General features: G+C 32.8%; 1 protein-coding gene across 1 annotated transcript in view; it reads left to right on the top strand.

Moving 5' to 3' along the window:
• Positions 1-14400, top strand: part of zfh2 (Zn finger homeodomain 2) — a 748405-nt gene that overhangs the window by 188380 nt on the left and 545625 nt on the right. The window lies entirely within an intron of this gene.

Below are 14400 nucleotides of genomic sequence, written 5' to 3' on the forward strand. Positions count from 1 at the left end.
GGTGTCAAGGTAGGAACTTGTCAGTCATGCAATTATGGAAAGATAATAATAATAATATGATATTACAACTTATGAATAGGCTAATTTTTGTCAACGTACAATCACATGTTGTTTTTCGATATGAGTGTTTGAACCCAGAGTATAAGTTTGAGCAAGTGCATCAACATTTATTTCTTTTAAAACAAAAATCTATTAATACAACACAAATGTTTACGTAGAATCATTTCGTATAATAAAATAAAGAAAATATAACATAACTGTTAGTTTTTAAACACAATTAATAAAATTTTAATTTAATTTTTCAAAATTTATGTTGTTTTAACGGCGTAGGAAACTTTTTTGACATGATCTTATTTACTGTAGTGCAATTTTCCGATTTATTTCAATAGAATTTTCCAATAGATGGCATAATATTCTTTACAAAACATTATACATTTACGTACGGATTATTAAAGCCTTTGAACGAACGAAATATACAATTACGTAGAGTAGGTATATTGCGATAATTTTTGTATTATATTATACATCAATGCTTCTGTTAGTATATTCCTTATAGTAGTATAAAATGTATATACATATTACATACTTTTTTTATTACCTTGCTGTTGGTTTAAATAATAGCCTCATAAGGAGTATTCGCCACAGATGATTGCGTCTACGTTGTTACTAGAGTCACTGTAACATTGTGTCTTCAAAACTAGAGAACTATAGTTCTTCAATACAAGCGTCTTCTTTTTCAAAAGCATAAATCAAGTACTGGTTCCTCAATCCTCCACATCTACGCTTCAGCGAAGGTTTTCCCCATCGTGAATCTTCAATGAAATGGTCGATGGATTCCCAGGCTCGATACACGGAATATTAGATACAATAATGTTAATGACGATGAGATAGTAAATAATGGTTTTATAATAGTTTCAATAAAAAAATAAGCATTTTCGGGTGACAATTTTATTAAAACTATTCCAATTCTCAAACAAGAAATTATTTCTATTACTAATATGCTCTAATACGACAATATACACATGTATGCCAATCAGTATAGGCTCTTCTTCTTCTTTTGGTCATATCTTCCATCAGATGGCGACTGACATGCAGTACCTACTTATCCCTATCTTGGATCAGTCATATCAGATTACGCCTTCGACATTAAGCCACTAGGGTTAAAACGCCGTAATTTTCAGTTACTTCACGCGAACTGTCATGGTTCTTGCTTGATTCCAATTGGGTAAAAGTGTATATTTAAAATCAAGACCTGCATTACGTATCGATTTACAGCGCTGTGTCTCTTTGCCCTAAGGCAAGACTCGATTCAATTAGAAATTCATAATACTCGTATTAATAATATAGTAGGTACCTAACTATTAATTTTTAATTAAGAAAGTTTCTTCTCTTCTTATTGTGCCATCCCCTAGCGGAGGTCGGCCACCATCAAGACGATCTTATCTTTGTCGTCTGCTACCCGGAACAGTTCAGTGGAGCTGCACTCGTACCAATCACGGAGGTTCTTAAGCCACGAAATGCGGCGCCGTCCTCTGCTACGCTTCCCATTGATCTTTCCGTGAATGACAAGTTAGGGAATGCTGTATTTTTGTCCTCTCATAATGTGGCCAAGGTATTGTAGTTTCCTGGTTTTGATACTACGTAGAACTACTCGGTCCTTCCCCATTCGATTGAGAATTTCAACATTTGTCACCCGGTCAGTCCAAGGAATTTTGAGGAAGCGTCTATACAGCCACATCTCGAAAGCTTCAAGTCTCCGTGACATCTCTTGGTTTAGCGTCCATACTTCCATACCATAGAAAAGAATTGCGAGCACATAACAACGTACCATACGCAGTCTCAGACCTTTTAAGAAGCTTTTTAGAAAGTTAAGTATAATGAATTTTTTAAATTTATTATCTATGATTAGGTAATATAGTTTTTTTATGTCAATAAAAAAGTAGCCTCTTCTTAATAAAAAATAATAAAACATCATCACTCTAGCAATAATTAATATATCAAATGTGTTAATGAGTTACGAGTAGGTACCAAATTATTTTTTACTTTTATTAATTAAACCGATTAAGGCCCTGAATTCAATCTTATCGAAAGCTTCGCAACGGTGTTCGGTTTCGAACAGGGTGCAGGGTGTTGCAAACAATCGCTAGCTCTCCCTCCTCATTAACACCTTCAGGTATCAAATATCACGATAATATTTAATACTATAATATTTTTTTTTTGTAAAAATATACATTTTGCTTTGAGTACTCTTAACCTAACATAACAGAGAATCAACACTAACATTTAAAATGTGTAAAAGGAGAAATCTTTTTATGACGAGTAAATACAAAACAAACCATGTTGTAAAATAATATAAATAATGTATGATAAAAAACAGAAACATTTTTTAATAGTACATACTTAAAAAAGAAGATGTGGTCCTCGTAGTTTGGTGTGTGAGACACTGTCATCTCGTCCAAAGGTCCGGGTTCGACTCGGTGAGGTTACAATATATTTATATGAATTTCTCAAAGCCTGGGTGTACATGATGTGATAGTCTCACCTACTATATTAGGCAATACACCACATTTTTACTAGACTGCTGTGATTGGACATCATCACTAATTTTATTGTTCTCGTATTTATAAGAACATATACATATAGGTATTTATTGACAAAAACGAAGGTTTCACTGAATTAAAAGATTCAACCTATATTCGTTAGAGATTAAAAATAATAATTATTATAATACATAATATAATCAAGCACACAAACAGAAAAATTGTATGTACCTACAGGTCCATTTCATAAAAATATTTTGTATCTATTGTTATAATGTATTATTGAATTTTTTAAGTCTACCTAAGTATAACTGGATTCCAAATGCATCCGATTATAATCTATACTTGGATTTAAAAAAATGTAATTTGAGATTCTAATGGGATGCATTTGGAATCAAGTAAGACCTGCGTCACTGCGGTCGAACTGCAGCGCCGTGTATCTTTGCCCTAAGAAGTTTGTCCTAATATTCCATTCAAATAAAAAGATTCATTTTTTTATTCCTTGGGGGGGTCCGGATCCGAACCGCCTCCTGTCTCTTTGTATATCTTTGATATAATTTTATTTTATAACTTTATGAATTCCGAGAACTATTTTTTAGTCGATAGATGCTTCAGTTGTCACTCCGTTATCAATGCTGCACATAATGGCCATTGAATAAAAGTATAACTAAAGTAAATATAACTAATTACTGGATTTGTATGTTATATAGATAGGAAGTTCATTCACAGGAATTAGATTACTTACGTAAATTAAATATATCCAATTAATTTGTTTTTGTTGTAATTTTTTGTACGATTTTATACTTTCCGTACGTAGGTAGATACGTTTTATGTTATCGTAGTTTATTAAACATTACAAACGATTACTAATTGAATAGAGCAAAAAATTGAGATTAGGTAAAAAAATCTATATAATTAGAGGGAATTGTGCATAAGTATTTTGTGCATCGCATTATTAATTAAGTCGAATCTGAATGAGTTAAGCAGGGGCGTCCGCAGTAGTGGGGGCACAAGTACACGCTACCCCCGCCGAAACCGTCCGCCGCAACTCCGATGAGTCACATTTTTTTCCACAATTTTATTCCAGGGGTGAGCTTCACCCCCCGCAAGACATCACATGGTCGCTTCAATGGTGTCGCTCACCTACACGGCCTAACTGGGCACCATTGCCACTGACAATAATCGAAAAAAAATACACTTAGTAATTTGAGATAAATGTGAGCATCTGCAATTAATATATTATGGTACATAGATAAAGGAATTTTAATTATAATATTCCGAACGAACCAGTAAATGTTGCATATTTTTAGAAGAAATTTACTTTTGTCATTCTCCCTACCCAACCGAAATGATTTCTGAAGTTATTAGTAAAACATGGGGACACAAAAATAATAGAAATGGCTGTAAGACGGTACAATTCTTGAATATAAATAAATATGATATAAACTTATACGCGTGTTAAACAACATGTTATTTTCAATGTTTACATAAATATATTATTATAAATGTATAAAGTGCATTCAATTTTCGTTAAATGTTTAAGGATATTCAGGCGGTTTTGTGTTTCTTACATTTTATGATCTGACCATAAACCAATAGGTAGATTAAAACTCTTGGTATAGTATGGCGACTGGTTTTTGCATTTGTATCTTATTTGTTTCTCCTGTGATTAAGTTAAACATATTATAGATAAGTATACAATATTAATACTATCGACTGAGGGTACTTGATGAAATTTTAATTTAAATTCTAATGGATTTAAATTTTATACTATTTCATTTGAATCTTTTTTTTTCATTCGGCATCTTCAGGTTCATGCGCACTCAACAATGGTACCTACATACACACTGACTTCGAATACAGTTAATTCTAACTTATATAACAAATTAATACAATAAAGCAGGTAAAAACTTTATCACCTACCTATTAAGTCAAGGATCACAATAAAAAATGCATGAAGATGCCGAAAGGTGAAATCCGGGTCGCAAAAATTACTCAAATGGAGTACAGAAACAAAATAAATCCATTACAATAAGTATATAAAATACTTGAAATAATATTTTTTCCGAACACAATTTTTTAGGTAGTATTTGTCAAAGAATATAAATTAAGTATTTTCAATAATTATTGTGAAAATTTCTTCTAATGAAATTCAATATTATGTATAATACACCTATGAAGATATAAAAAGCGAGCAAGCAATCTAAATTTTCTTTATTACTAGACGCTATTAGATATTAATGTGTCTACGTTGCGTTGGGTTCTTTTGGTAGTTAAGTTTTGTATTAACTAACAAATGTAATTAACTACATAAAGTAAGTAAGGAACCTCATTATTATTGAATTTAATTTAGACATACAAACAAAATAAATTCAAATTATATTTTTAATTTTAACTGGAATACTAATAATACGATAAAAAGTTTACAATTTTCTTATAAGAATATATTTACCGGGTATTGTTTCTCTTTATGGTAAAATATTTTTTGAAGCTTTCATCTGACATCATTCTTGGCTTAACGAAACTTTGAAGGACCTTCGTTCGCCTCATCCAGAAACTTATTATCCCAAAAAATACAGTGCCATCGCTTTCCAATTATTATGTTGTCCGGGTGTGGAGTAATTTAACTATGTCAGTCGTCATATTGAATATTTTTGTCAATATGACTAGATGAAGATTTGAGTACCGCTTGGTGTATATATATTTTTTAATAAATGTAGGTACATAGTTATATTTCTTATGTGTTTCAAATTTTGTAATAATATTTTGTAAAGTAACTTGACAAGACAGAACGCAAAATTTTAACTGCAATTATAATGATTATAATTTATATTGTCGTAGGTAAGAAGTATGATAAAAAAATAATAAGGATAATATTATTACATAGTTGTTTTAATTTTTAAAAAGTGGAGGGGGTTAATTTATACCTAAAGATAAACATGATAATGAAACCATTGAACCACGGACCATCACTACTGACACTAAACTTCGAATGTATCATATCAATAGCCCCCCTCACCCCACCTTTTATTTGCCACCCTCCAACTCCCCTCGCCCTTGTTTAATCCAATCACAGGCAGCGATGTTTGTTAATAGCTGGCTCGTCGATGTAGTCGCGCAATATCTTAGTATTAATAACAACAAAGTCACCATTTTTAAGCCATGATCGGTCCTAAGAAGATTATATAAATTTCCACAGAGTGGAGGTTGTACCAATAAATTTTTTAAACTTGATAATGATGTTTAGAAATAGAAAAACAACTTTCGACTCTCAACACTAGAAGCTGATGCGGTATCCCAATGCCATCTTTAGATTAATAAAACCTGAACATTACTTTTTGCACCACCAACGAGTGGTCCACTTTTAAGCTGACAAAATCAGATCCCTGATTGCTTGACATATCGATTCACCCTTTTTCGTCTCAAATTGAATTATAAAAAATTCTCAAATCAAATATATTAACTATCAGTGTTATTTATAAATAATATACATTCCAGTTATTCATCAGCTGTCAAAGTCAGACTAGTCCTTCACACAAAAACCGGTGGTAATATCAATTTCCAAAAAATATAAAACATTGATCTATGCATTACATTTGTAGAAGGTGTGTTAATGCTAGTGTATTATTTATCATGTAACTTATCTATTCAAATCAAACCATTACCTATGTGAACACGACAGACGTGTATGAGCACTCTATATAACAATGACAGTTCATACATAGACACCAACGGGAGGGGCGGAAAAAGTAAGACCAGTCGTTGTGAATGTATGGGCTTTTTACTTTAGTCGGCAATGGGTATCCGCATCATATTATGGATACTAGTTTCATTAAGTGTCAATTGTTATGATTTATTTTTCCTTGTTGATTGACAAATATTTACAATGATTTTTGTATTAAGAATTTATATGTGAAATTGTGACCGGTTTCACGTTGATTTTTATAAATCAAGCTTAATTATACATTTAAATGTTCATGATAATTCTCTCTCGATTTTTTATCCATTGATATGTTTAATACATTCTTATAAGACTCAAGCAGTAAATGAATTTTTGTGCTGATACAAGTTGTCTTTTCTTAATTTATTGTATCATCAATAGGGAAAGTATGCTGGTAAAGTGCGTTGTAAGTAAGGGCTCAGACACACGATACTGCAGTTAGCGTGCGTCGACACAGGTCTTACTTGATTCCAAATGGATCCGATTAGAATCTCTAATTGTATTTTTTTTATTCAATTGGAGATTCTAATCGGATGCATTTGGAATCAAGTAAGAGCTGCGACGACTACAATGTCGTAAGGAGGGCCTGTCTTTAACTGCACTGATTAGTTGTGGACTTTTCTCATTCTACAGTCAGTCACGTTCTTCTATCGTACGCTACGCAACGTGCGTAGATATCCTATATAAACAATAATACCAATGCAATCCGTAGCATGCGGTTACTAACGGTGGCTATCGTTAGTTGTAGCGACTGAGCGTGGCGTAAATATAATTAGTCACAAAGACACCAAAAAGTCTACTAAATCACCGTATACTTTTATTAATACCATTATTCGTTATGGTCATAAAAGTGCCTACAATAGACATATTATGATAGAATGATTACAAATTACAGTTTTACCCTTAATCTTCATATACCTCAATCAGTACAAAAACTGTCATTATCTCATATAAATAACCACCAAATATATGAGCGCTGACGATATACATATATTTAAAGAAATATGTATCTATAGTCTAAGGAGAAAATAATATTTTCTCTCGACTAAATTTGTATATGTAAATCTCAATATAACTTTTCTAATGAAAGATTGACTTACCACGATACTTAGTTATAGGTGTAGGCTAATTTTTTTATCGCCAGACTAATAGTGTCTGGATATGTGGAATGAACCCGGAAAAGTGCGAGGGTTCGCAGTTAAAGTGATGAAAAGCTGCAGATAATAAATTAGTTAACAGGGTAAGTCTAAAAGTCGGTGGTTACCATAAAAACCAGTAATAAATTATTGTATATAGTTTCTAGAAATAGTCTTTTCTTAATATATGATTAATACAATCATGTAATATTTTATTTCATCTTTTTTTGAAGAATCACAACCACAGAATAATAAATAGAATTCTGATAAGCTATTCCCCAATACCTACACTACATTTTGACACAAAGTTTTGAATGTGTGACTATGAGTACGAAAATTACCCACACATTATAGACGTGCAATAGTGTGTGTTGCAATTTCAAATACACCAATATTGAATGAGCATCAGTGCATACAACCCAATTCAATTCATTTATTTTTAAATATTGTGGACATTACAAATTATAAGTTTAAGACGTTCACAACATGACATTTAGAAACAAAGAAATATTATTAAAACAATATTAAATACATAACAAAAGATATAGATCGGTATTAATTTATTCTACAGTATAAATGTGTAAATACAAAAAAAATATATAGGTAGGTACAAGGAAGTACACCGGATGAGTTAAGCAGACCTTATTTTAAGAATTTATAAAATAACGTCCACCTATACTCATCCACACGTAGATGGAATATATCAACATCCGAAGCGATTTGGTTGAACAGAGTTATTGCCCTCCCAATTGGCATCACCAATGGCAGGTTAGTTCTGCTCCTCGGGAGAACAAACAACTAATGCTCCCGATTTATAAGATAGTTATCAGAGACACACAAGTCAACGAGAGCTGTTATTAATATATCCACACTCGAGATCGATTGCCTGTTTCTACACACCCGGTAGGTATTTCAGTTCCCATTATTATTGAGTTCCCTGATGATCACAACCATCAAATCTATACTTCTAAAGTGTACAAATAATTTTAAAATGGTTTACTTTCTTGACTAACGATTACTCATTATAGACCATTATTGATGTATTATTTCTTCTGATTTCTATCAAAGAATATTGCATATCGAAAATAATAATATCGTTTCTGACGTTGTCAATATCAACAGTTTAATTTGTGATAATTTTTTATTTAAAAAGTAATTTCCACAAACAACTTTGTTCCTGTTCGTGTTTGCAGGGGCTTAGTTAACGTACTTTCATTAATAAAGTAACCCCCTTCCAGTAATTATGTGTGGAATGAAGTATATTACATATCGACGGGAATAAAATCGATATGTTTGTATGGTGGTGGTTTGTTTTTCTCAGTGTTCACTGTTCGCTTTCTATCTATTCTATGGTTATCTATTCTCTCATACGGATAGACATTACAATATCTATTAACCACTTATTAATTATCTTAGAGTGGTGAATGTACATAACTTCAATCTTTAAGCCAATCATTGCTTGTATTTTGTAAGTGTAAAATACATAATATAAGTAAATGGTATCCTTAAGATTCGACATTTTGAATAGTTAACAGTTTACACTAAACTTTGTCAGTCAAATTTATTTATTTTCATTGAACTAAGAATACAATTTTATTTGCAGATGGTGCTAGTTAGTTTTTTTTTTTTTAATTAAATTGAACACTAACTAATCCAAGCCAAAGTATAAGTACCATAAGTATGACTAACAAGTGCCTATCTAGATACTAGGTATAACACAGTAGCGAAGGGTAGAGATAGGCTGTTATAGTGCACACTAAACTTGTCAGACAAACTTATTTGTTTTCTACCAAATGGTGCTGGTTAGTTTTTTTAAAATTAAATTGAACCCTACCTAATCCCAGCCAAAGTATAACTAACAAGTGCCTATCTAGACACTTAACTAGGTATAACCTAGTAGCGAAGGGTAGAGGTAGGCTGTTAAGATCCGCGATATATAGTACACACTAAACTTGTCAGTCAAACTTATTTGTTTTCATTGAACTAAGAATAAAACATACAGACGTTACTGGTTAGTTTTTTTTTTAAATCAGTTAAACCCTACCCAAACCTAACCATGATAGTTAAAGTATGCTATGCACACTTTTTTAGTAATACTTAATTGTTTTCGTTAAATTCTTCTTCTTCTTCTTCCACGGCGCTACATCTCGGGGTGGGATTTGGCCTCCTCCACAACCGCTCTCCACTCACTCCGGTCTCTCGCCACACTTCTCCAGTTACCAGGTCTTCCTATATGAAGCCAGTCCACTTCTACGGCGTCAGCCCATCTCCTTCTTGGACGGCCTCTGGGTCTCTTCCGTTGGGATAGCCACTTCGTCATGATCCTTAGCGCTCTAACTTCAGGCATTCTCTCCACATGTCCCGCCCATCGTAGTCTTTGGGACTTACAGTATCTTATGATTGTTTGCTGTTCAATCAGCACGTCCAACTCGTGGTTCATTTTTATTCTGTAGTTCCCATTTTCCAACGTGGGTCCAAAGATTTTGCGGAGTATTTTGCGCTCGAAGACAGCTAATTTGTTTTCCTCGATTTGAGTTAAGCACCAAGTCTCACAGCCATAAGTGACCACTGGCCTTATAATTGTTTTATAAATTAGAGGTTTACTTCTTCGACCTAGAATTTTCGACCCCACCAGTCGCTTGCAGGCATGCCAGCATTTATTCCCGGAGATAAGGCGGATTTTTATCTCCTCTGCTGTCTTAATTTGGGTATTTAGGCTGGATCCGAGATACATGAACTTGTCCACCCCTTCATATGCATGCTGTCCTATGTCTATATTCTGCAGCGGTACCTGATCGCGTGTGCTGACCATATACTTAGTTTTTGACTGGTTTATTTGCAGCCCAGCGTTTTCTGCTTTTATTTTCATAGTGCCACCATGGTCGATCATCCTCTGTTTGAATCTGCTTGTAGTTATCGTTAAATTAAGCATACAAATTGCAGGTGATGTTGGTTAGTTAAATTCAGCCCTGACAATATCAAAACAAAATTGATAAACAAATATTCTTCTATTTACAAAATAATATCTAAAATTATGTATAGATAAATGAATATTTTTTGACTAATATCCACTATGGCTTGGATTGAGCAGAGTTTCATTGAAATTTTAAAACTAATAAATACCATCTACACATTGTAGTCTTAGTTCAATTAAAATAAATACGTATGACTGACAAAGTTTCGTGTGCACTATTTATGTCGGATCTTAACAGTCTACTCCCACCCTTAGCCGTTGCCTTAAATAAAAATTATACATAAATATTATGTGTCGGGTATCCTATGACAGAAGAATAAAAGAATAAACAACGCTTATATTGGTATAATAATTATTATTGCGATATATTTATGGAATAACTTAAACGATGAAGCATTTGAACTGTTTGTCAAATTAACTGTCGGCTTAGTACACAATTACTTCCGAAAACATGCAAGATCCGGTGCATAAAAATATACTGTAGACATCCCTCATAGTTTGCGAAAGAAAAACCAAAAAAGATTGACGTGATTTTCTAGCTACCTCTAGGTACATACTATTTTATGGAATGAGCGCATTGCAAGCAATTTAAAAAATATCAGTAAATTAGTGATGTCCTTTTACTAAGATGGTTTCACCGGCTCGCATAAAGTAGTCGATGATCGCGCGAATTAAATTGGATAGCGTAATGAGTTTGTAGACAAGGCGACGTTTTTACTATATAGATTATAGATAATAAACTTATCTACTTTTCTTCTTCTTTCATCGACCTTTTCGAGACATTTTTTTGACATCAAAGTAACATAATATCTAAATTAATATTTTTGCAATTTGTATTTTTAAATTCATTCAGATGACTTTCCTGGTTTGAGACTACCACGTAAATATGGTGTAAGCCTGAACCGAATCCGTTTTGGCCATTCTAGGTTATATGTATATGTAAATCGTTCTACAGTGGCACCGTATGCGACACGCGGTTGTATTGCAATTATTTTCTGCAATGCTTGTTTCTATGCTATCAAACAATACCACTACAACTGCACGGTTCTTTTACCGTGTCCATGGTGCCATTGTATACTGATTTAACTGTATAGGTGGAGCTTGAAAGAGTACCTACTTTGCAAGTTTAGTAAGACTAGTAAGCATATTTTTATCCATTTCCAATGGAACTTTTCATGGGACTAGTTTTGTGATTTTGTTTTTGGTGTACTTATAATTTTATAGAAAAACACTGCTATTAAGTTAAAAAGTAGTTTGAACAGTTCACATCGTACAGATTTGCATGCAGTAATCAAAACAACATTTCAAAAAATATTGAGTTACTACGTCTGATAGAGCAGTACCTATCGTTTTCCCCCCAAAACATAGCCACGATTTCTTGCTTGTCAACATAATATGTGTTTATGTTTTTTATTCGTATTAGATAGTTTTTATAGTGCGTTTGTTACTATATTATTTCTCAGTAATTGGTTGACATAATTATCAAGATAATATCATTATAATTAATAATAATTCAGTGAACCGGTCATTGATGTATTTTACATCAATGGAACCGGTTGTTATTTATTCTTTGGAAAGCACTAAACATTAAAAAACACAGCGGGAAGAAAATAATAAAAAAATCCCGCAAACGGTAAACTGCACAAATTGCATGTAATGAAATGGTAATGTGACTATTTTGTTTTTGAATACACAAATGCAATCAAATAACTAACAAAATATGCAAAACACCCCCGTCCGCGGGTTGTTTTTCTCTCAAGACGATGAAAATAATAACGGCACGCGAAAATATATGTTTAACTCACTCCGTGTAATTATTTTAACCAAAAATTAAAGGCAAAACTTGTATTTAAGTTATAAGCAAAAATAAATTATAACCACGCTAATATTAGTTGCTATTTTATACCTAATGAATTATAATGTTGTTATACCTGCTTCAGCAGATCTATTCCAACTATGTCACTCTTAACTTAACACTTAACACCGGTTCGGGGTATATTTATGAGATTTGATGTAACCCCAATCTCTATAATTTTATCACAACTTTGCATGATTTTGTAGGGATGACTTAAAACATGTTTGTACTAATTATAGGTATTTGACGTTAAATTACGTGCTTTTATTTAGCAATGTAAGTTGCTTTCTGCTCGGTAATGATGTTCAAAAAAGTGTTATAGGTATTTTAATCGACTTTAATATTTGATGAAATAAATATAACGAATCAAAAATTTAATAATAAATTTAATTTAAGCAAACGTACAGGTAGGTATGTTTGTTAGTTTCTGTGTAATGATATTGCTAATTATTTTGACAGCCGCCATTCGCTTTTTGCAATAATTCTGCTGCTAAACCCAAAGCCTATCATAGTCAGGTCGTGAAACGAAACTATAAACTTCAATCGTAGTGGTAGCTATGGCTAATACTTGTTTTATATTTAAATAAAAGGTAATTCGTTAATTATTGATTTCAATGAAATATATAATCAAAAATCTTCATTTACTACGAATAGGTATCCGAATTGCATTTGAAAAAAATCAATAAGTATCACTACCATCATTACTCGTAATTCAGTACCCTGGCCTGTTTACAGTTGACCTTGGTAATGACCTTAGTCGATAAACGATCGAATTCAGCCATCTAAAGCATATATAAAATCGTCTCGACTATGATATATGGTCATAAATCAAAACTGCCAAGTTGCCAGTTGCAACTCTCTTCCTCTTGATGTGACCATGCCGGGACAGTAACATCACGAAGCTAACCGATACAAATGAAAAAACAGCTTCTGCACATGCGCCAATTAGACATTTCGCTATTCTACGCTAGTGTACCATGTCGCAGCAATGCTATGTGCAGCAGTGGGTAGACTATAATATGCTTCATAACTTTTCACTCTGGCTCTAGAATGAAAATGACAACAAGGCAACAGGACAACAAAAATCCGTCGACAAATTTGACGGGTTGCAGTTGAGATAAGTTTATATGTGTGACCAGGCTAAGGTCTCTTATGAAAATTAGTGTGATTAAGCATCTGGCTTCTATAATGTTGTGACAGCTCCTCATTAAGTGAAAAAGTTTTGTAGCAACAACGACAATAAACTAGAATTAATTAATGTTACCTATGTCAACAAGCGGCAGACAACATTATCTTGTTTTAATTTTTAATTCATTCTTAATTATCAAACGTGTAGCATCACGCCATTCGGCTGAGACAGTGCCTAACTAATGGTGGAAAATTAAAACCTTACAAAGTAGTGAAACGATCGCGTGCTATGTCAAAAACTACTGCTGAAAATTGAAAATCTATGTTGTGGTTTTATCTGTTTTCGCCTGTTGTTTCTGAAAATAAAAAAAAGTATTTTTATCAATCCACCAATAATTAATAGCATAGTTAGGTAGGTATTACCTACCACCCCACGATGGCCGCGCGTCGGCCTATAGCGTCCGTGGGTCGCAGGTTCGAATCCGGCGTCTGACAAGTACTCATATTGTTTTTCAATTTGTTTATGAGTCAGAGTATGGACCAAAAAGGTTGAGCAAGTAGTGGCTGACATCCATTACTCGTGAAAACAAAAATCCGTGATTACAAACCTCCACTCTGTGGAGGCCCATATAATATTATTAGGATCGGACATCAATGGGAAAATTAATCGTAGGTATATAGGTATATGTAGGTACTAACTACTGGTAGATTGTTGAAACAATAGTCCCAGTTTAAGTAAAACATCTTGGCCTTGCTCGCTCGTTTTACATTCAGTTTTAAAACAAAAATCACTAGAATTAATTTTTTTAAGTATGAACTTATTGATATTACGAAAAAAATATTAACATTTTTATTTTGTGGTATTTCTATACAAAACTGCTACGAAATAGTCTGCTATAACATTAAAGCCAATTCATAGAATAATGAATACTGAACACGTTACATTGCTATTTTTTCATATCAAACAATTAGTCATAAGACTGTCAACGCAAATAGCATATTAAAAGTTATCTCGTTTTCAATCAATCTAGATTCCATACTTGACA

Source organism: Rhyacophila brunnea, unplaced genomic scaffold (assembly GCF_057557595.1).
Source record: "Rhyacophila brunnea isolate RB1 unplaced genomic scaffold, BYU_Rbru_1.0 scaffold_9, whole genome shotgun sequence".
Taxonomy (NCBI): Eukaryota; Metazoa; Arthropoda; class Insecta; order Trichoptera; family Rhyacophilidae; genus Rhyacophila; species Rhyacophila brunnea.